We start from the raw sequence: 24,253 nt of genomic DNA, 5'->3' as shown, positions 1-24,253 counted from the left end.
AGGGGAGAGAAAACGATATCATCACCAATCTAATTAATCTCATCATATAGGGATAGGCTATATTTTTCTAGCTGATGCGTTTAGAACATTATTTTCACTTTGATCTTGCTATAGTGTAGCGTATTTACATGCTTGCAGTATTTAAACTGCATTTAGATTGGTTTGAGAATAATATGGAATAATAGCCTACATATGGAGACACAGAGGGGATAAAAGGGAGGGGGGGAGATCAGAGCCCTCGGCTTTTCTGAAGCCGGACTGGATCGCTCCGTGGAATTGGAACTGAAAAGTGAAGCATGTGATTCGTTTACTGCACTTACCCAATGAGCAGATAGTGCATAATTTTACACTTAAAAGGCGTGGTTGTAATGCTTAATGCTGCGTGTAGCGCCGATACCAAAATATCAAGTGCGCTGGTCCACGCCCACTACTCTGGGCTGCGTCTGGCGTTGATCGCAGTTCATAGGCCGATGCAACGATAGAGCCCAAAGACTACGAGACCCCTAGAGTATGGATTTCCTGTCAATTGAGGACGATAGTAGCAACACAAAGGATATCCATAAGTAAGTAACTTTATTGTCACTGTACAAGTACAATGAAAATACGTTTGGAGCAGTCCTCCAGATGCCAGTGAGAAAAACAAAAACCTGTGCGTCCTGGTAGTTCACCTGGTAGCACGCATACTACGAAGGCTCGGCCCTTCGCGCGGCCGACCCGGGTTAGAATCCGACCTGCAGTCCTTTGCTGTATGTCATCCCCTCTCTCTCCCCCCACCTTTCCTGTCTACCTACTGTCCTATATAAAAAAAATAAAGGCGAAATGCACCAAAAATTATAATATAAAAAAAAAACTGTACACTGACCACTAAGTTTGCGATCACAGTTCCTACACCCAACCAGAGAGTGAGGACAGTTGCTTGTGGGATGACTTTTTTGTTTGTTATGGCATACCTGAGCAGTTGCACAGCGACCAAGGGCCTGATTTTGAATCCAGATTGATCAAGGAGCTATGTGAAGTCGCAGGTATTCAGAAAATCAGAACAACTCCATACTACCCATGGGGTAACCCTGTCGAAAGATTTAACAGAATATTGTTAGGCATGTTAGGAACATTGGAGAACAAGCAAAAGTCACATTGGAAAGAGTTTGCAAAACTCTTAGTACTGTACACTGGCGATTTTACATTGGTGCACCGGATGCACGTGCACCCCCTTGTGGCCAGATAATAAAACAATAAATGTCTACATGTAAACGATTTAAACAAAATCCAATATATATATATATATATATATATATATATATATATATATATATATATATATATATATACCGTAAATCCTCTAATAGTGGCCTCTATTCCATTACAGGCCTCTACTCTAATATAGGACGAGGGCACGGCCTGCACAGACAAATAAAGTCCCCTCCCTCAATACAGGCTGGGTCAAAAAAAAAAAAAAACGAAGGAGCAAAAACTACGGTGAATACGGTACTGTAAATTTCCCATAACACAACGCATCTACCGTGTGACGTAAACGGACGTAACGCAGACAAACCAGAGAAATAAAAACAAACATGGCACCAACCAAACGAACCAGACGAAAGTTTGACGTTAAGTTTAAAGAGAGCGTTGTGCAATATGCAGCGGAACATTCGGGACAGTGTGATGTGGAATCAGCCCTTCAAGCAGAGCCTGCATGATGCCTACGACCAGTGGATGACTGGGGACGCAGATAAGCAGTACACAGCTGGAGGTGGAAACCTAAAAGCGCCTGCCCGACGCCTGCTTGTGGACTGGGTGATCGCCGCCTGGGACAAGCTGGACAAGGATCTGATCAAAAAGTCCTTCCAAGTTTGTGGACAGTCTGTGAAAACTGACGGGAGTGAAGACAACCTCATCCACTGCTTCAAGCAGGGACAGCCCTGCGCCGCTGGACGGGAGGCTGCGTCAGCGGGACCAGGAGAACAGACAGGCAGCCGAGGATGAGGAAGATGAAGAGGAACTGGTCAACAATGAACTTGTTGTTCTGGATGATGTTGATGATGATGAGGACGCTGAGGAGACCGACATACTAGATGAGGAGGAGGATACTGAGTGAGTGAGTGACCACCAATGTTTATTTGCGTTGTTTGGTTTTATGCAATATTTTGCAATAAAAGTCATGAAAATAAAGGAGTATGTCCATGAGAGTTTAATTTTAAGAAATAAAGGCCTCTACTCTAATATAGGCCTCGCTCCAACAAAGGCCGGGGGCTCTCTGCGGCTCAGTAAATAAAGGCCCCGGTCACTATTAGAGGATTTACGGTACTGTATATATATATATATATATATATATATATATATATATATATATATATATATATATATATATATATATATACTGTATATATATACTGTATATATATGTAATACATATATATAATGTGTCGTAATATATCTATATTTCATTATATTCAACATTAGTATTCAACATTCACCGTTGTAAAACCACAGCATAGTGAAGAGGATATTATTGTGATGTGTGTAGTTCTTCATAGATCTACTAGCCTCTTCATTTTGCTCTCAGAGTGTACCAGATTAATGCATTTTACTTTAAAATGTAAAAGAAAATCTTCGGGCAGGGGGGCACTGCCCCCCCTGGAAACCCCCCTAACGGGGTACACTTTCGACCGTGATGGTGCACCCCCAGGTTGGAAAGCCTGGAATTGCCTATGCATACATACAATTGTACACGTAATGAGGTAACAGGGTTCAATCCCTATGAGTTAATGTCCGGGCGTAAACCCCGACTGCCTGTTGACCTATCTTATGGATTGCCCTTGAAAGCAGATCAGTAGAAATCTCATTCACAGTACGTACAATACCTCACAGCTCGTTTAGAAGACAGCTACCAGGCGTCTCGAAATGCCCAGAAAGTAACAGAGAGAAACAAGACTAGGTTTGATAGGAATTTGACTGCCTCAGGCCTTGAAATTGGAGACAAGACGTGTACTCCTCCAGAGTCAAGAAAAGGGCAGGAAAGATCCTCACTACTAGTGGCTGCACTCCAGCCACTTCTCGACTGTCTGGCTGACATCAGAGAATGGTTGGGCGCTAACTTCCTCAACCTCAATGAGAGCAAGACGGAGATCATCATCTTTGGGAAAACCCCCCCCGCCCCCTCCATTGATGCCCTAGGCCCCCTCGCCTCTAACATCCGGACCTCTGTCAGAAACCTCGGCGTGATCCTCGACAGTGCTTTCAAGTTCGAGAAGCAGGTTAGTGCAGTGGTTAGGAAAAGTTTCTTTCACCTGAGAACCCTAGCCAAGACCAAGGCCTACCTGCCCCAGAGGGGCCTAGCCACAGTTATACTGCCCTACAAATCATAACCGCAGTAACTACGCCAACACTGAAACTGAGAAAAATGGCTTTAAAGTTTTTTGACTGTCCAGCCAAATGAGATATAGGTTGAAAAGTGGCAATGCGCTTATTAAATATGTATACGTTAAAGTATTTTTTTGGGGCAAAACAATTATCAATTACTTGACCTATGACCCCAGAAATGCAGATACGGCACTCTGTCTGTGTATTACCTTAAACAGATGTGTAGGTAGTACAAGGGAAAAGCGCAGTAAGTACAATCTAATGTGCTTCTCCTGTCTTGTTTTTCATGAGACAATTGTAATCGGTTTTGATTTCGATACCACATCATATCTGTATTTAATTGTTTTATTGTTTACATGTTTAAAACATTTAAATGGATGAGTAACAGATAAATTCAGGGAATCCTGAAGTCAGTTGATGTAATCTTCCCCACTGGTGTTGCTTTTTGGTCATCATTCTGACACAATTAATTAATGAGCACAGTTATTTTATTATCTTAATTTAGAACAGGTTTTCTTTACAAATCAGATTGATAATTGATACAAGAACATATACAGTATATTACATAGCATATTACAATTATTTTGAATAAAATGAATTACAGACTGAGTCTGAATGCTGATAATTTATGCAGCAATTAAAAAGATTGTCCTGATGAGCTAGGTAGTGATACCAAACAGTTATCACTATCTACAGCCAGATTAACACTTCCCAGTGGAGAACACAATTCCCTTCTTTATTGGATGATCTCTTATGGATTATTAGCTAGGAATACAGCATTTACGATTTTAAAGACACTGAAGACTCATTCATTAACAATTTGGACAGCTGTCAGTGCACTCTCATATTGGGAATTGACTGGATTAACTAAACAGATTGTGCCATTATGAGTGATTGATATGTTGGGCTTTGTTATGGAAAGAGCGGGAAAATTGCAGTAACTACAAAATCCAACCAAAAACCAGTCTGAACCGCAGTAACTACACCTCAAAGTGTAGTTACTGCGTGTATCTATGTTTAAGTCCAACTGAAGCTCTGTGAAAGCAAATCAAACTGCAGTAAGTGTAGTTACTGCCGTTTTGTCTGGTTTTTGGTTGGATTTCGTAGTTACTGCAACTTTTATACTCTGTTTTCTCAAATATAGAGCAAGACTGAACTTAGAAAATTTGTCACATGATAAAACAGATATCTAAAAGTTCAATTTCAATAATAACTCAATTTTGACCAAAATTGTAGTTACTGCGGTTTTGATTTGGAGGGCAGTATACACGCCTTCATAACATCACAACTGGACTATTGCAATGCCCTTTATACTGGTATCGGCCAATCACAGCTTCGTCGCCTACAGTTGGTCCAGAATGCAGCCGCCCGACTCCTCACCTGCACAAAAAAGCGTGAGCACATCACCCCGGTGCTTGCATCACTCCACTGGCTCCCCATCCGATACCGCATCGACTTTAAGCTTCTGCTCATCACGTACAAATCCCTCCATGGTCTAGCCCCCACATACCTGTCCGATCTCTTACACCACCATACCCCCTCCATAGCACTACGGTCAGCCGACCACCTGCTTTTGGAGGTGCCCAGGTCCAGGTTAAAAACCAGGGGGGACAGAGCCTTTGCAGTAACAGCCCCTAGACTCTGGAACTGCCTCCCTCTCCGCATCCGTGCAGCTCAGACCCTGGACACTTTCAAATCCCACTTGAAGACCCACCTTTTTGAATTAGCCTTTAAATAAAGCCCTCAGCCACCTTTTTAATTTTCTTTTGCTGTGTAGCTAGTCAATGTCTTTTAACTCTTCTACTTATTTTATTATATTTTTAATGCTTTATATAGCGTATATCACTTGTTTATGCCTTCTTGCACTTTTGTGAAGCACTTTGGTTGCGGCTCAGCCGCTTGTAAATGCGCTATACAAATAAAATTGACTTGACTTGACTTGACTAACTAATCTCACCCTGGCCATGATCTGTTTGAACTCCTCCCCTCTGGCAGGTGCTACAGAGCACTGTATGCCAAAACCACCAGACACAAAGACAGTTTCTACCCACAGACCATCACTCTGATCAACACTTAAATCAGCCACTTGAACACTGAGCTGAAACACTAGAAAACACTGGAACCAGTTTACTTTTGACAATTTACTAGCTTAAACAGCAGCAACGTGTGACCACGTACACTACGCAGACCAACACGTTCTCACTCCGACCACGTAGCATATTGACGCTTTGTCCCGTCCCTTATGCGCCACTTGTTACTAACATGGTACCCTAGAGCGACCCATGAAACGACTTGGGCTTTCCGACTAAACTCAATGCAAACCCATAGAAGTCAACTTTGACGCTTATGGCAACTGCGCCCCCATTAGCCTAACTGCTCCCCCATTAGTCAACTGCTCCCCATTAGCGTCTGGGGGGAGGTTAGGTTTAGGCGTGGGATGTGGGAGAGGTTAGGTTTAGGGTCTGGGGGAGGTTAGGTTTAGGCATGGGGTGGGAGAGGTTAGGGTTAGGGTTAGGGTCTGGGAGAGGTTAGGTTTAGGCATGGGGTGGGAGAGGTTAGGTTTAGGGTTAGGGTCTGGGAGAGGTTAGCTCCTCCAGACCTTAATGGGGGAGCAGTTAGGCTAACGGGGGAGCAGTTAGGCTAATGGGGGAGCAGTTGCCATAAGCGTCAAAGATGACTTCCATGGGTTTGCATTGAGTTTAGTCGGAAAGCCCAAGTCGTTTCATGTGTCGCTCAAGGGTACCATGTTAGTAACAAGCGACGCACAAGGGACGGGACAAAGCGTCAATATGCTACGCGCTCGGAGTGAGAACGGGTTGCGCAGACCAGGCGCGCGGGAAGCTATCTCCCACGAGGGGGTCTGAAGCATATACTCGGACTTGCGCGTGCACGTGTGAGGTGCGTGCGCGTGCACGTGCGAGGTGCGAGCACACGCAAAGTGCGCTGCGCGGCGCGGCCTTGTGCGAGCATGCTGCGTGAAGTTGGCAATGGTAATGCACAATTTATTGTCTTAAAACTTGAATGGAATCAGGGGTGCCGATTTATGTCTGTGCCAGTGCGTGCCCATGCTTGCGCATGCCCGTCGCCCAACCCATCCCCCGATAAAGCGATAAAGCTGACGCAAACGCACCATAGGAGATTTAACAGCGACCTACACACACACTTCACACACCACTTCAGTTCGACAGAATAGGAACAAGCGACCGAAGCTGTGTCAGTCTGTCACTCTCTCTCTGATACCGCTCAATGCAGAAGTGTGTTTACTCACTACGTCAGCAGGGTAGAGTGCACTGACTCATGCAGCCAATCAGATTGGGCTATGTTTTGATCAACTCGTTTTGTAACCCGGGCCGCCAGCGGGCCTCGGGTGGAGGAGTTTGCTATCAAATCAATGTAAAGAGAGCCACAGCCTAGAGCCCAGAGCAGAGCACCCACGGGGAAATGAGGGGAGAGAGAGAGAGAGAGAGAGAGAGAGAGAGAGAGAGAGAGATGCCTGTGACAGTCACTGAAGTTTCGCCAAATGAGGGTGGGGCTGGGGGGGGCTGCGTCAGGAAGGTGCAGGGGCTGAGGCCGCCACCAGGGGGGGCTGCAGCCCCGGCAGCTCCCCCTTTCCAGTGCGGTTGGCGCAGACACACGTCACAGCATGCCGTATCGATACAGTAGCATTCTGCATACACGCTTCAGCAAGACTATAGTGTCTAGGGCTTATTATACTCGAGCAAGCTCCATGGGGTGGAGCTCCGCGAGTCACCGTGCGGACCTCGCGCTGGGGCAGATGCTTTTATACTCAGAAGTGATCAGCCAAGTGATCAGCATGTATTGTACAATGGTAATAGTGAGAACAGCCCGTGAAAAGTCGCAATGAAACACTATTATGTGTAGTACTGAGTGCGCTTTCACTCTCAAACGACCGCACATCAGCACATGAATGAATCACCAAACTTGTTTTTACTGAATAGCCATTTCAGTTCTCAGGCAACACAACACATTTACTTGGTGAAATGACTAAAAACTAACAGTTGCAAATCAAAGTTCAGCCTACCACATGAGTCAAGAAATGTGGGGAAACTCAGTGTTCAGAGCTCAGTGGCTTGAAAGCGGCCATGTTTTGAGAGAAGCCGTGCGGGGGTCGCGCTGTGAGAAAAATCTTCAGCTACACGGTGGGCGCCCTACGGAGGTAGCGCCCAACCACGCCCAACACATTGACGTCATTTGACGCTGGCGGCCCTCGCTCCACCCCCGCGCCCTTCACGGCATGGTGAGTATAAAGCAGCCTTAAAGGAGAATTTCGTTTTTTTACACCACGGTCCTCATTTCCAGTTTAGAATATGATGTTTTACTCACCAAAATAGTTTCGCTTCATTTGGAGGCCCACGGAAGATTTTGAGCTCCGAGTAGTCTCCTCAAACAGGCTATAACGAGAGCCTGCTGCGAGTGCGGGGCATGCTGCACACACTCTGTAAATTACACTTTTTCGGTCACATCGCGGTTCATTATGGTTGTACATATTATATATGTAATTATTTAGCTAATAGCTAGAAGCTAAGCTAACAACAACATAAGAGTCGGCTCCGATCTGCCCCGGATGCGGTTACAGTGCTCATCTTCTTCTTCTGTGGTTTCTCTGAAGAAATGTGGTAAGAAGAGAAACCACAGAAGAAGATGAACACTGTAACCCCATCCGGGGCAGATCTACGTTGACTGTTGTGTTGGTGTTAGCTTAGCTTCTAGCTATTAGCTAAATAATTATATGTACAACCATAATAAACCGCGATGTGACCGAAAAAGTGTCATTTATAGAGTGTGTGCAGCATGCCCCGCACTCGCCGCAGGCTCTCGTTATAGCCTGTTTGAGGAGACTACTCGGAGCTCAAAATCTTCCGTGGGCCTCCAAATGAAGCGAAACTATTTTGGTGAGTAAAACATCATATTCTAAACTGGAAATGAGGACCGTGGTGTAAAAAAACGAAATTCTCCTTTAAGCTCCTATTGGCTACTCTGTGTTGCTACTGTATGCTGATTAGTCATTATCGTGCAGTTCAACTGAGCGGGGCTTGCACCCCCGGCCAGTCAGAGCCCTGAAGCCCCGCCCTGCTGTGATGTGACGGTGCCTACAACAAACATCCCTGCTGCACCCAGACAGACAGCGACAGAGCAGAGCAGCTCACTGCTCCTCCGTTTACTCTCTCATTTAGTTTATTAATATTGAACGTCCGGGGACCGCCTTCCATTCCGAAACACCACCGTTCCGACACCCCCCCCCCACTCAGAACCCCCCCATTCCGAAACCCCCCCACTCCGAAATTTGATTTAACCCCCCCACTCCGAAATTGATTTTCAAGTCCATATTTCTCAGAGTTTCCTGCATTCCTGCAGCTTGAAATAAACGTTTCAACTCATTGTTTTTTTTATTATATGTCACTGTCTTCATATAATTTCGCTATAGACGGTTTTCACCCGAGCGCAACCCCACAGCACTTCCTTTTTCTCAGCATTCGGCAAACTGCAGAAATATTCACTCAACATCGTTACTTTTGTTTTCGCTGCTCAGCTGTATAGACGGTTTTCACGGAATGGTCAGTCCTGCACTTGAATGTTTTTTTTTCTTTTATGTCCATAGCAAACACTGCAACAGGAAGTGAGCGGGGGTTCAATTTAGAATGTTTTTGTTGTCAAGTTGAAACCGTCAATAGCAGTAAACACGAGCCTGCTGCATTCCGATAGATACAGGAATGTGAACGTTGGATACATCCTAAAATCAGCTGTGGATCACAGACATGTTTGCACTCTGTGTTGTTCAGAATCGCACGAGCCGCTGCTCAGGGACTGGGCACAGCTGTCCCGCTTGCTTTCTCCCCCACTCCGCAAAGAAATAGGCTACACCTTGACAACGCACACTCTAGTCTAAAGCGTGTATCGGGCCGGAGCAGTGTTTTATTTATTTATTTTTTTGGCACACAGACTTTCCACTCTGCTGGTCTAAATACCAGGTGTGGTCTTGCGCATTCCTGGCTCGCAGTTTTCTGCAGGTGCACAGAGATATCTCTACAATCACTAAACATTGTTCATTTATGTTGTCTTGCCATACAGTTTGTTAAGTTTGTCAAATGCGTAATCCGAGAGCGCAAGGATCTGTTCCACAGCAGCATATTCAACTGATTATTTATATCTCCTGACACGCCAACAGGATCTAATCATAAATTATGTTTTCTACACATCTAAAGGTGAGCTGTTACACATGCCCACATTCATACCGTGAAAAGTGTTTGAAAAAAATTAATTTTAACTTTGAGTCAAATGCTCACAGTTGAATAAGGTTAATTGAGTCATATATTAGCAAGATGAGGACGCTCTTATTTGTGAATGCCAGTCGGGTTGAACTGATTTTGTTTTATGAAAATCTGATGAAATGTAGCTTCCCCATTCCCGATGGTCTAGCGCCACCTATGCATATTTTCAATAAAAAACAATGAGTTGCAGTGTTTGATGCAGCCAGGAAACTCGGAGAAATATGGACTTGAAAATCAATTTCGGAGTGGGGGGGTTTCGAAATGGAGGGGTTGTCCCCATTCGGAATAGCGGTGCCTTTAAAAAAAAATGGGAAAACCCCTCCATTACGAGGAATGGAGGTCGATCTTCGGAGTGGGGGGGTTTCGAAAAGGCAGGGTGTAACCTGAACGTCCCTGTCCAAATTGCACCAAATCCGACACTGCAAATTGCAGTAACGCTAGAATACAGAAAGTTAACTCTTTATTTTATGGGGGCATTAAAAGCCCCCGTCATCCCAAATCAAAGGGCAATTTTATTTTATTTTTTGCTGGCATTTTTGCTGGCATTCCTGCTAATTTCCGACCCATGATACACAGACACACAAGTTCAACTTTATTATTAGGGGTGTCTGTCAGGATTTTATGTCGGATGAAGAGGATGGCAGTGTAGACGGCGTCGATTGATGGATTGTGCGGTGTCCATCTTTTCGCAGCCAGGAGCTCAGTGAGTTGTGTGCTATGCTTCAGGATAGACTGGACGCCATTCCTGAGCACCCAGCCTCCCACATGACACCCCGCCCACCGCGTCTACAGGGACCATTTTTGAATAGACTTCAACCCCAAAAAATTGAACCAGATGCAAAAAGACATTTAAAGTAGACCTGGTCAATTAAAAAAACAAGGCTAGGTCGGAACCTAGCATATGTCCAGCGTGATAAAGCGTTCACGAGCATCGGCACTGGACATTAGACTGGACAAAACCTGCTTCCGCTGGCCAAAAAGTTGTGTGTGGAGTGACATTGGGCTCTATCTTCCCAAAAGCGCTAATTTAGCGTTTGCGCTCGTTTAACACTGTGCAATGCAAATGGAGGGCGGACACAAGCGCATGCCTGTGATAATTGTACTGGGCATTGGCTGCCCCATGCCAAAGCAGGCGTTTCAGTGCTAAAATGTGGGATAGATGGCATTATGCTATCGTTAGCAGCGTGCAATTACTTTGCGCTAAGAGCTTTGAAAAGGACCTCTTAGGCGCAAATACCTCACTGCGCTGGGTTGCGCACCATAATCTCCGTGCAGCGCAGCGCAGTGGAAAGTGGAATTCCTTTTGAATATGTCATTACGCACAGCCTTGCCACGCCAATACATCAAATTATGCTGCTAAAATTGGGTATTAGCAGATAATTCAGTGAGGCAATTAACTATAACTCACTGAGAAACTTTTATCACATCGCAAAGAGGGAAATTAATTGAGAAAACTTGTTGGACAATGGACATAGGCTATTTACCTTCATAAGCCGGAGGGTCGTTGGCACCACAGACGATCTGTCAATAAGCTCTCTCTGTCCTCGCACGAGTGAGTACACTCTATTACGCATGGAGAGAATTACAGCCTATTGCATGCCTCGCGCAGCCATTGCGAGACGGGAATCTGATTGGTTTTGATTGACGTAATGCCCAGCATTGCCTGGCCACGCCTGTGAATAATTCTGGTAGTTAAGACCGCCCAAATCCCATTTGCGCAGGCATTTTGGGGCGCAGATGATTTTGGCACGGCTCTAATTTGCGTCTGCGACTCGTGCCGTGAACGTTTCCGCATCTCGGCCGAGAATTGCATTCCCAACATATTTCGGGCTGTTTTAACTTAGAAATCAGGGAGGTAACGTCTACCAGACAATTATATCACTTTTAAACAGTTACATTTCTGTATAAATCATTACAATATGCTCCTGTGAGGTGGGGATGCTGCCGGCGCTGGGGTGCAAAACTCGGCATAACACCTGACGGACGGTACAAGGCGGACTGCTATCTTCCCTGCCTTAAGGCACGCGCAAACAGGTGCGCAAGCGCTATTAGGGGATAGCGCCTGTCGGAAGATAAGGGCCATTGTTTTCGAGTGTTGTCATTTATTGAATGTACATGTCACGTCATGACATGTCATGTACACGTCATGACACGTCATGACATGATGTAATTTACTGAATTTGGGGAAGGACCCCTGTGTTTTTGTGTTTTTTTTCTTCATATTTTCTGTTTGCAGTGCAGGTGTGGTTTATATTAAAGCTTAAGCTTTTCAACATATTTCTCGAATTATATATTTTTCCTCTCTCCCAATACATTGATCTCAATATTGCAGTGTGGAAAATACCAATAATACTTGAATACATGAAAATAGAAGACATATTTTAGATTTAGAATGTAAATGGTCTATGAAATAAATTAATTCAATGTAATTTCACATAACATGAACACAGCCATCCATCCAGATTCATTTTTGTCCTTCATAGGAAATAATTTGAGCACCTCTGCCATATAGGGTAACAACAATAACATGAAAGTATTTCCAGTAAGTGCAGTTTTTTTATGTAGGCTTATGTACACACAATTTATTATTATGAAATTAATTTAATTAATAATGGGGGGGGGGTTCACTGTCCTATATAGCCACTGGCTCATGGCTGATCTATAGGACCAATCGGTTGATTGTATTTGTAGCTGTTTGTAGTTTTCATCCAATGAATGCCTTCCCATGGCCAGGGGCTGTCCCAATGGATGTCGCCCCTGGCCATGGGAAGGTATTAACTCATTGAGTGCCATGGACGTCTTTCGACGTCCAATTAAATAGTGACGTAGAGTGCCACGGACGTCTTTCGACGTCCAATGCGTTTTTTGGCGGTGGGACGTCGATCAAAGCCTTCCGCAGCTCCTGTACAACTATTGTAGCTATTGGAGGTCTATAACCTATTTTACAGAACCCTTAGGTGGCGACAGTGCTCTCCAGGTTAACAGAAAGGCAGAGAAAAACAGAGAATAAGTCGTTGGGGAAACGGAAATCGCATCGCATCCGTATGCATCGATATGCATGAAGCGTTTTAACGTTAGATGTGCCTGCAACAGGCAGCAGCCAATCTGCTCCCACAATTGAGCTCCTCCACTGCTGCGACAGCCCATTCGCATGATCATCGTTATTATTCTCAACTGGAAGCATACAGTAGTAGCCGGTGACAAACACACGCGGAAAAAGCTGGATGTCGCCCACCCTTCACAGTGCAGTCAGAGCAAACTCAGCAGAGAGCCACCTCCCATACAGGGAGGAGTGTGCAGTTGAGGCGAGGCGGGGCGGGGCGGGGGGGCGCAGAGCAGCACACAGCCACACAACACCCAGACAGACCCAGGCAGCAGGACAGGGTTGGCAAACGCAAGCCAGAATATCCGATGCCCACCAGCAGCAAGAAGCTGCAACCAGCAGCGCACGCAGGGGCCAGCTAAAATAACCATATATATATGGTTGCAGCTAAAAATATTATTCTGCCAAACAAAATTCCCTGGCCTCACTGTTTTATTGAAGGAAATTATTTTTGAGGTGTGACTACATCAGAAAATTAGCTTCAGAGTCAGTGATGTGTTTGAAATGTTTAATTTCACAAAAGGGCCATTATCTCAGCTTCTAGAAAAAAACTGCTCTTTTTTGTTAAATCAAGCTATCTTCTCCGGCTGATAACTAAAGAACGGAAAATGATATCAATAAACCTGTTTTTGCTGATGATAGAAAAGAGTCTAATCGTTCTTTTTGCGTGTTCATTGTTTACATAGTAATATCACACAATATTCTGTGGGCCTCGAGAAATCACTGAAAAAAGCTCTTAAACTCTGGCACTGGGAGCGTCCGTTCTCCAAAAGTGGCTGGCACTCAATGAGTTAATTGGATGAAAACTACAAACAGCTACAAATACAATCAACCGATTGGTTCTATAGATCAGCCCTGAGCCAATGGCTATGAGCCTGGCTGTCTCCAAACTGGAGTCATCACATTGGAATGCACCTCTGAATGCCCCCCTCAGAGGTGTTAAGTGCCCCCTGCCACGGGAACATTCATATGAATGGCCCATGGGTGTGAAAAGCTGGTATGTTTACTGGTTTTTGCGGGACAGGAAAAGTGGGGGGAAAGTACCACATAGTGTTCACATATTGAGCACTATGCGGTCATTTACTTGCCCGGAAAGCAGCTTTTTCATGCAGTGTGAAACACAGACACACAACTTCAACTTTATTATACTAGCGACGATTCCTCACCCGCTCTGCAGCTCACCCACTGCACGTCACATACGCAGCTCCGCCGCTATGCGGCCTCGCCTGCTCTCTCGCCTGTTCTATGACATCACAGATCGGATGACATCATCACGGATGACTTCATCACTGATGATGTTATCACTGATGGTGTCATCATTGATGACATCACATCATTAGGTAATTAGCGCAATCACCTAATTAAATCTGGCTCTGTCAGGTCACCCGCACGGTAGAGAGCTGCGCGGGCCTGAAATCTCTGGCCGATCCCTCCCCGGCCCGTGACATGCAGACCCGTGCCCGATCCGGCCCGGATGAGTTATGAAATTAATTGGCCTGAGCCCGTTGCGAGGCCCGAAGCCAATATTACGATATAATGACACATCTCTCCCTCTCTGTCCCTCAGCTGCTTCTGTGCGGCCGTGGTGCTCCTGCAGCCTCTCTCTCTATTTGACTCTCTCTCTCTCTCTCTCTCTCTGTTCGGGAGCTGTACATCGACGGACACGGCACACACTGCTTGTTTTGTTGTTTTTTTACATACTGACACAGCACGCTGTCTGTCGCTGACTGAGCGGAAAGCTACATGTCATGACATGAGTATGACTGGCAGACTAACGTGACGTCACGTGAGGGTCTGTGTGTGACTGTGGCTGGGGGAGTGTCTGTGCACTCCTCTTTGTCTGACTGTGCTCTGCTGTGTAAAATCAAGCGAGTAATACAGCGTTATTTAATTTAATTATTGAAACAGGCCCGACCCCGGCCCGGCCCGGACCTATTAATAAAAAAGAAAAGAAGAAACAGGCCTGGCCTCGGCCCGTATTGGCAGGCCCGAGGGCCCCGCGAGGGTACCTTCGGGTTTGCGGCTCTCTACCGCACAGGGGCTCTTTGCACCCCCTGGCATAGCTGTTGCTGGCCAAAATTCTGCTCACACACACACAGACACATCTCTTATTATATATAGATGAACGCCATCTGCAAATAGCAGGTTCATGATTTGAAATACTACAGCAGTTCATCTTGCAAAAGTCAACATACAGCCATAACATACAACATGATAGTGTGTTCATCTAACAATATTGTTTTCCTTTAAGCAGGAAGATCCTTTTTCAAGAGAGACCTCCTAACAGTACACATATAAAAAGACAGAAGTTTGTTCACATGTTGCCAGACAACAAAACAATCAGTAAACAAAGACAAAATGTAGTCAGCATTACCTTGGAAGATGTTCTCCTGGTGAATCCACGGCATCAAGTCACAGAGACAGAGAATGTCTGCCTTCATCTGTAGAGAAAGAAAGAGAGAGACAGACTCTGCTTAATACTCTCCTTTGTCAGTCCTGTATCTGTGTTCATTTGATGTGAGGGTGCGGCCTCATAACTTCAGGGTAAACAAGTCTCGTCTATAGTGTAACGGCAGAGGCCAGAACCCGCAGGGCAGACGCAGTCACCACAGATCAGGTGAAGTAGTTCTACTATGTCCACTAGATGGAGACATTAACCACATAATCTACAGTCAACTAAACAGCAGACCAGAGGGGATCTAATTATGTCTGATGTCACAGACAGCTGCAATATCAAAACTCTTACTGATGCGAAGCATGTGACAGGAAGTCCATTGCTTCTATTTTATTCCAAGAGATTTTACTATCTTGTGATTACATTGTTTTACTTTGTACTTTGTTTGATCATTTGTTGTATTTTAATGTATTGCCTCATCATGTTGTTGGTTGTAACTAGCTTCCCCAGGTTTTAGGCCTAGTCGAGAACAGGAAGTGAAACCTGCTTAAATAAGCACATAATACATTAAATAGCTTTTATACATTATATTACATTAAAATGTAATATGGTATAATACAATATAATATTGTTAATAAAGCATAGTTGAACTTGTGTGATAAAGAATTACCTATTAACTTCGTCAATTGTCAAAAGCATCTCATAACAGCCCTATCTGGCAGTGCTGCATGCATGAGAGAAACCAAAGTTTTCCCCCAGAGAGAGAGAGAGAGAGAGAGAGAGAGAGAGACGGGGGAGTGGGCAGACTGGCTTGAATCAGGAAACATCTGTCCACACTTTATTGCAGCAAGTAGCCCTAACACTACTTGACAAGAGCACGGTGAAGAAAAAATATGAAATAGAAAACGTCAGGCAGAGCAGCACTCTAAAGTTTTATCTGTCTTTTTGCATCAGTGACATTTTGTTTTGCCACAGATGCTAATGCGTCTGTGGCAAAACAACCCCCCCCCCCTTCCCCCCATGGGTTTACAATGTGATCTCAAAGTAAGCAGCTTTGGTGCATCTGACTCTCACCATGTCAACACTTGATGGTGCTGTGCAGTCTGCAGACCAGCAAAGCCATGTGTTGTCCCAGACAGCCAGGTTGGAGAGAGCCTGGTGACGCGGGGTTAGGTTGGCAAGGCAACAAGAAAACTCACTGGCCTCTATCTTCCGACAGGCGCTATCCCCTATCCCCGCTATCCACGGCACCGGTCGCAAGCGCAAATTAGAGCCGTGCCAATTCTGCCAAAAATCATCTGCGCCCCAAAATGCCTGCGCAAACGGGATTTAGGCGGTCTTAACTACCAGAAGTATTCACAGGCGTGGCCAGGCAAGGCTGGGCATTACGTCAATCAAAACCAATCAGATTCCCATCTCGCAATGGTTGTTTGCGCGAGGTTGCCTCGCCGAGGCATGCAATATGCTGTAATTCTCTCCATGCGTAATAGAGTGTACTACTCACTCGTGCGAGGACAGAGGGAGCTTATTGACAGATCGTGCCAATGACCCTTTGGGTTATGAAGATAAATAGCCTATGTCCATTGTCCCACAAGTGTTCTCAATTAATTTCCCTCTTTGCGATGTGATAAAAGTTTCTCAGTGAGTTATAGTTGATTGCCTCACTGAATTATCTGCTAATACCCAATTTTAGCAGCATAATTTGATGTCTTGGCATGGCAAGATGTGCTTAATGACATATCCAAAGGAGAATTTCGTTTTTTTTTAACACATTCACTGCCAACAGTTTTTTTTTTTTACTGTAGGTAGCTTCTGCCAAGGGTTTTTTTGAGGATTCTGGCTCATCTTTCAAGAGCCGAGGATTATTTTCTGTTAGGATTTTGTGAACACAAAATATCTCAAAAGAACTAATAGAATGTGTGCTTTCTCTGTCTAAAAGAGTTAGTTTGTAGAGTTAGTAGTTATGTAGGCATTAGCAGTTGAATACAGCATGGTTTCAGAGATGTTCAGAGAGTTTTGAGATAAATGGATTTTTAGAACCACCTCACGTGCCTGTGATTATGGGTGCCCTTGGGCAAGTGTGTATACTGTATTGTGTTTGTGTGTGTGTGTGGTGTGTGTGTGTGTGTGTGTGTGTGTGTGTGTGTGTGTGTGTGCGTGCGTGCGTGCGTGCGTGCGTGATTCGATAGAACAGGCAGAACAGTCACTTTAACCATTTATTTTTGGCATCAGTGAGACATCAGACATCTAAACAATATCGTTCTGAACAGTAATTTCCTCCATAGCACCCACACCCCCCTCTCCTTCAAACTCCTCCCTCCGTAGGTGTGTCTCTGGTGGCTTTGCAGTGTTTGTCACAGGCGAGTTTCTGCTGCCTGTTTGTCTGTGCTGCTGCTGCTGGCGCGGCCGCTCGTCGGGCGAGTCTGGATTAGACTGTAAAATCGGGCTCGTTCGTTTCTGGGTTTTCGGTTGTGAGCTTTGATGAAGCTGCGTGCGATTCTGGGGTTTCTGCTGGTGTTTCAAAGTGTGTTGCACCCATAATCTATTATGCAAATTTGCAATCCCCCACCGCCAGCTCCCAGCGCGAAAGCGAAAGCGTTTTCGCCATCCATTTTGATGAGAATGGCTTCCTCACGCGGCTGTTTTTTCTTGGCTTTCTCTCGTCTGGAGAGCACTGTCGTCACTTAGTGGGTCGGTAAAATAGATTATACACATTCAATACCTCCCATATTTTTATAGGAGATGTAAAAGGGTTTGATCCACGTCCCACCGTCAAAAAAAAAAAAAAAAAAAATTTGACGAGATATCTCGTCCACGGCAGTCAACCGCTGGTTTCTGCTTGACGAGATATCTCGTCCACGGCAGTGAACGTGTTAACCTGGACCCCTCTCCTCACACTAATTATGATCTGACGACTCACCCAGTCATCTAAGCTTCTTACGTCGCCTCTAACAATATTGTAGCTATTGGAGGTCGATAACCTATTTTACAAACCCATTAGGTGGCGACAGCACTCTCCTGATCAGAGAAAAAGGAGCCAAACACACAGAAATAGTCACTGGGGAAAATGAGGAAAACGCATCGCATCCGTCCGTATGCATCGACGTGCCTCCATAAACGAGCACAACGCCAGCTGTGCCCCCAGCAGCAGCATCCGCTGTCACAACTGAGCACCTCCATGTACGCTGCAACAGCACATTCACATAATCAGCCTTATTATTCCGAACTGGAAGCATGCCAGCCCGTGACAAACACACGCGGAACCAAAAAGCTGAATGTCGCGCACCATTCACTGTGTGTGCGCAGCAAACTCAGCAGAGACTGAGAGCCACCAGACACATAAGACACACCCAGGAGGCGTGTGCAGTTGAGGGGGGGGGGGGGGGGGGGAGCACGCAGAGCAGCAGAGCAGCATACACTTCACCCAGACAGACCCAGACATCAGAAAATTAGCTTCAGAGTCAGTGATGTGCTTGAAATGTTTAATTTCACAAAAGGCTCATTATCTCAGCTCGTAGAAAAAAAGGGATGTTTTTGCTTCAATCAAGCTATCTTCTCCGGCTCATAACTAAAGAACGGAAAATGGGATCAATAAACTTTTTTTTGCAGGTGATAGAAGAGAGTCTCATCGTTATTTGTGCGTGTTCAGTGTTTACATAGTAATTATTAAAAAAATTATATGACTGTTTTAAAATGCATTGCGGCCTATGTGGCACAGCAAGCAACCTTTTGCCCAAGGGCCGTGGCACTCAAAGTGTTAAATTAACCCACTCATATTCTGGTTTATTTCAAGAAAAACATTTTGGCTAGTGGAAATTCTAATTGGCTGGTAACTTCTAGCAGCCATATTGGCAGGTGGCCAAAAAAGCTAATTTCAAGCCCTGCAGGGAGAGCAAGTGGTGACATAGGAGTGAATGAGAAAAGGATCAAATATTGGTGTTTAAGACTGAATAATGACATCACAGCTGTTCATTTAAAATTAGTTATTCCTCTAAACCTGACTTCAAATGCCCCAAATTTTTCCGCACCAGCGCCGTTTGGCCCCCAACCCTCAGCAAAATCTGCCGAGGAATTTTTTTTGTGGTCCTCTCTATCATCAAAGTTTCTGGGTTACGGCATGACAATATTTGTTTGGTATTATTTCAATTGTCACACTCATCGATACATATTTGAGGTTTGTTTATTAATTGGGAAAAGGACCACTGGAACAAACGCCACAAACATGATTCGGCTACTTTTTCAATCTGACTGGCTACTCAAAAGTTTGGGGAACTCTCTGATTTAAAATGAGATATTCCTCTAAATTGGGCTTCAAATGGCCAACATTTTCCGCCACCGCCCTTCGGACGGCGGCATCCGTGGGCCCGATGTGATATCCTTTCATGGGGCCCGAAATCCCTGGCTACGGCCCTGGGAGCAATGTCAGAACAGGGAAGGGAGGGGCAGACGGACGGGTGAAGGCTAGGGCGCGTGCTGGCCCGGGCTATGCTTGGCATCACCATGGTAACAAGTCCTACCTGACGTCACCTAGGACTATGGCTCTCGCACAAATCCATCTCCTCTCGTCTACGAGACTTCATGGGGGGGGGGTTCATGGGGGTAACATTCAAACACCATCACCTATTTATTTGAAGCTTAGCCCACCCAAGATTGTAACAGCATATGATACAAAATTAAGAAATGCATAATATGGCCCCTTTAAACGTCTTTTCAACCTAAAAATGCTCGCTGGGTAAATAGCCTATGTCCATTGTCCAACAAGTTTTCTCAATGAATTTCCCCCTTTGCGATGTGATAAAAGTTTCTCAGTGAGTTATAGGCTAGTTGATTGCCTCAATTAATGATCTGCTAATTATGGAATCAGATTTATGTCACTATGGGAGAGCTCGATCAAACATAAGCACGAGCGTATTATATTGTTTCACATGCGCAAATACATACTCATACCCAATTTTAGCAGCATAATTTGATGTCCTGGTGTGGCAAGGCTGTGCGTAATGACATATCGCGAGGTAAAAACAATGTCCATTGGCTTGGACATATTTTCGACAGGGAAAACAAAAGCATGCATCCCGCACAACAGAGTACTGTCGTGTGCGGTACCAGGCAGGATTGAATGATCGTGATATAGCACCGTATGCACGCTTTGAGTAGCTAGTTAGTATTGGCTGGGATGGTGCATCGCCATTTAGTCGCTAACTCCTCCGTCAGGTGAGGCTGAGGGAGCCGAGGGAGGGATCTGCATTGGGGCAGGGCTTGGTACAGGAGTCGGAGCAGCAGTGCTTGTGGACGGTACAGGAGCTCTAACGTTATCCGGAGCCTCTGCTGATGTGCTGGCAGCAGCATCGCTAGAGACAGAAGCAGAATGGGGCTTTGGTATAAGAAACCGATACATCATGAACGCACAGCAGCTGCAAGAGTGTTGTAAGTCGCTTTGGATGAAGTAAATGAATGTAATGTAATGTACGTCAAGCTATGAGCTTTCGCTAGCAGCACAGCATTCACGAACTGAGAGAAAGATGATTTCCAAACTTCCTAGAAAAGTCACCATGGTGTGTGTGGAAGAATAATAATCGCCGATTGGTTCTCTACTGCTGGGGGCGTGTCTTTGGGTAGGGGTCTGCTGACAGACACATCATTTCTCCACAGTTGAGTCTGGGCAGCGGAGGGCGACAGTCGAGTCTGTCTCAGAGCTCTGTGTTTCTCAATACATGAGTTGAGAGGACATTGGAGGCGGGCTGAAGCTCAGTGCCCCCCCAATCAGAAGCTAGAATCACTACTGGTATTTTCTGTACAATTTTTCCATTGGCTGGGGGTGAAAATAAACATATTTTCCTAACTTTTGATTGGGTGTGCAAGACTCATGTCTCATTTCATTTATTTTTTTCATTTTTCATTTATTTAATGTGACTCATTGACCATGATCACATGGTATGGAGCACAAACAAAACATACAAAAACAATATACAATGGCACACGGCATGGCTAGTGCATATCGCCGCTGTCGTTCCAGGACCTCGAATTTCCAAAACAGAAACTTTTCAGGAAGTAAAAAAAACCTGTTTGCTCTTAAACTACTGAACCAAATGTCGTCAAAGTTGGCACATGTCTTAATTATAGTTAGTTTCCCGCTGAATGTGTCATTACTTTATTAATATCTTACCTGGATAAGCTCAAATGATGTTGTTTATATTATCAGTCCGACTTGGAAGCGCTTTCTCATGGCCAGTTAAGCGGGAGGCAGCCGCATGCTCATGCACGAGCCCCCAAGCTCCAGGCCGCAGGGGCGCGCGCAGGAGCAACAGCATTGCCCCTCGCCTCTCATGGCCGAATGGGGGCTTTGGCATGGGGTGAGAAATAGTCTGACATAACGTAATGTTAACGTTACTTTATTCTCGTCAGAAAACACTCCGATTTGCATGTTAAAACAAGTTTGCAGCCTAGGAATAACTGGAAAACATTTGATTGATATATTAACGTCAGAGGAAGCCAGGATTAGTCAAAACGATATGAGAAATACAATAGCGCGTCTGCCGTGTGTCTTTTCCGGGTTTATTGTCCTGCGTGGGGGGGTACACACGGAGGTAGGGGGGGAATTTCGAGGTTTGACTGACAGATTGAGGGCGAATGGCGTTACGAGATTTACTCACAAGCTCGTTTTAATGCTTTTCCATTGGTTGCATTTGTTAAAAACCACACAGAGACGTGAAGGGTGACCAATGGCATTGATTCATGACAAAAAATAAAAAAGTGAAAAAAGGCACATTCGAGGTCCTGGAACGACAGCGACGATATGTCATTTAAACAGAGGCAGGACATTCTTCAAAAAAGCACCTAATTTACACATGACTTTTTGTCTGTCTGATTGTAGTAGTAAGATCAGTTTAAACATAGATGGACGAGTTAAATCATATCTGGGTAAATATCACTTTCTGAAATTCAAAATAATTGCATTCTTGCATTCAAACAAAATATGATACTCGTCTCCCACACAGTTGTCACTACAGAGGTTACAGATCCTCATACTTCTATGCAGTCCTTTATATCTACCAACAACCTTGTAGTGGAGCGGCTAAGTGCTTATTTTCATCAGAATCTTTCAGTTGACGATACAAGCGTGAAAATTGGCATGAGCAGTCTCCATGGGTCACTTGACAAAAAAAATTGCCCGAGCCAATTGAAATTTCAAGATGGCGGGCATTTTCAAGATGGCCGACACCTTAGTGGAGCAGTTAGGCCTAAGTTATCATTTAGTTGGTGATACAAGCATGGAAATTGCCATGAGCCATCTCAAAGGGTCATTTTACAATAAACCGCCCACAGCCACTTGAAATTTCAAGATGGTGGCCATTGCACTCTCATCTTCACAGATAAAGCACAAAGCCTTCGAGGGCTGGGGTCTTGTTGGCCTCTTGACATTGATATCTTTGGTATCGTCGGTGTCTTCAGCAGCAGTAGAAGATGCTCTCTTTTGGGCCCTTTCCAGCTTTGTGTTGTTGAACATAAGTTTACAGCTTAAATTATATTTTGCTCTGTTTCTTGTCAATGTACTTTCTATACCATCACCTTCATCTAATCGGATTGGACTAAGTAAGATAGGCAGAGCATTGATCTTGTGAAATAATGGAACATTTCTTGCAATGGTACCATAACCAGTTTGATCGTGCTCTATATTGACGAAACTCGGCTGAATGAGCTTTTCCTTGGTTTTCTGGTGACAAATGAAACATCTGTCTTCTCAACTGATATGATGGCTTCTGCCATGTCTGCAGCAATTGGAGAGGCCGAGGGTTTATCCTTTTACCACCTTTAAGCACTTTGATGTATGGGATACAACTAAGTTCATGCCTTAGCCCTACACTTAGTCAGATCGTTCATCCAATGTCATTTATATCGCGTGCGATCTGTACACCATCCGGTTAACTAAAACCCCATTAACCTTGGCTCGGCTCTCCCGCGCTGGCACAACCTGTCAATTCAGGTGCGGCTATCTAACTGTTTTGGGGTAAATTAGACAGCATTTGGGATACTAACTTTCAATTAGCTGACATTGAACCCCATTCTGAATTTAACAGATATTCACTCTTGTCTAATCTATCTATCTATCTATGATCAACACAACTGTATTTTGATGCGTTAAAAATTGTATTTAGCATAATCTAAATCATATAAAATAAAATTACACCAAATCGTCCTTGAAAAAACCCCAATACATTTCTATGAGATAACTGATCTTTTGAGGATCCAGGGGGCGGCCATCTTGAAAATTGAAATTTGAGAGTGTTTTCTTGTCAAGCAACCCTTAGAGACTGCTCATACCAATTTGCATGCTTGTGTCACTAACTAAACAATCATATTGCTTAACTGCTCCATTTAGATGGTGGCAATCTTGAAAAATGGCTGCCATCTTGAAATTTCAAGTGGCTGTGGGTGGCTTCTTGTCAAGTGACCCACAGAGACTGCTCATGCCAATTTTCATGCTTGTATCACCAAATAAACCATTATATCACTTAACTGCTCCAATAAGGTGTCGGCCATCTTGAAAAATGCCCGCCATCTTGAAATTTCAATTGGCTCGGGCAATTTTCTTGTCAAGTGACCCATGGAGACTGCTCATGCCAATTTTCACGCTTGTATCACAAATTGAAAGATTATAGCACTTAGCCGCTCCACTATTGGGGATTCTGGTGTTATTAACCCTGAAGTTACAGATTGCATGTCTATACCTTTGGTTTACATACAGCAGATACTTTTCCAGTTTGAGTTATTTTTTTAATTCTATGTACAAGTCACATGATGTCATGCTTCTGAGCTCACTTTGCAATTTCTGCATAAACTGATCCTTGAGACTTTGCTCTGGGTGGGCATTGCCCACCTCTGCCCATGGCTGAAATCGACCTCGCATATCAAAACTCCTACTAACGTGGAGCATGTGACAGGAAGTCCATTCCTTCTATTTTATTCCAAGAGATTTTACTATCTTGTGATTACATTGTTTTACTTTGTACTTTGTTTGATCATATGTTGTATTTTAATGTATTGCCTCATCATGTTGCTGATTGTAACTAGCTTAACCTAGTCGAGAACAGGAAGTGAAACCTGCTT

At 44.5% G+C, this 24,253-nt stretch overlaps 1 protein-coding gene across 1 annotated transcript in view; it reads right to left on the bottom strand.

The window, feature by feature from the left end:
• LOC310780161 (protein NLRC3-like) overlaps window positions 1-15,193 on the bottom strand; it is an 84,270-nt gene extending 69,077 nt beyond the window's left edge. The window contains exons 1-2 of the mRNA XM_083640723.1: window positions 15,128-15,193; window positions 951-1,067 (exon numbers count right to left, since the gene is read on the bottom strand). The gene's annotated coding sequence lies outside the window, so the exon portion shown is untranslated. The remainder of the gene's footprint in view (window positions 1-950; window positions 1,068-15,127) is intronic.
• Between the last annotated feature and the right edge of the window lie 9,060 nt (window positions 15,194-24,253).

This window comes from Poromitra crassiceps, assembly GCF_964638095.1.
Source record: "Poromitra crassiceps genome assembly, chromosome: 7".
Taxonomy (NCBI): domain Eukaryota; kingdom Metazoa; phylum Chordata; class Actinopteri; order Beryciformes; family Melamphaidae; genus Poromitra; species Poromitra crassiceps.
Note: the sequence above shows the minus strand (reverse complement) of the source record. Positions and strands in the feature narration are given on the sequence as shown.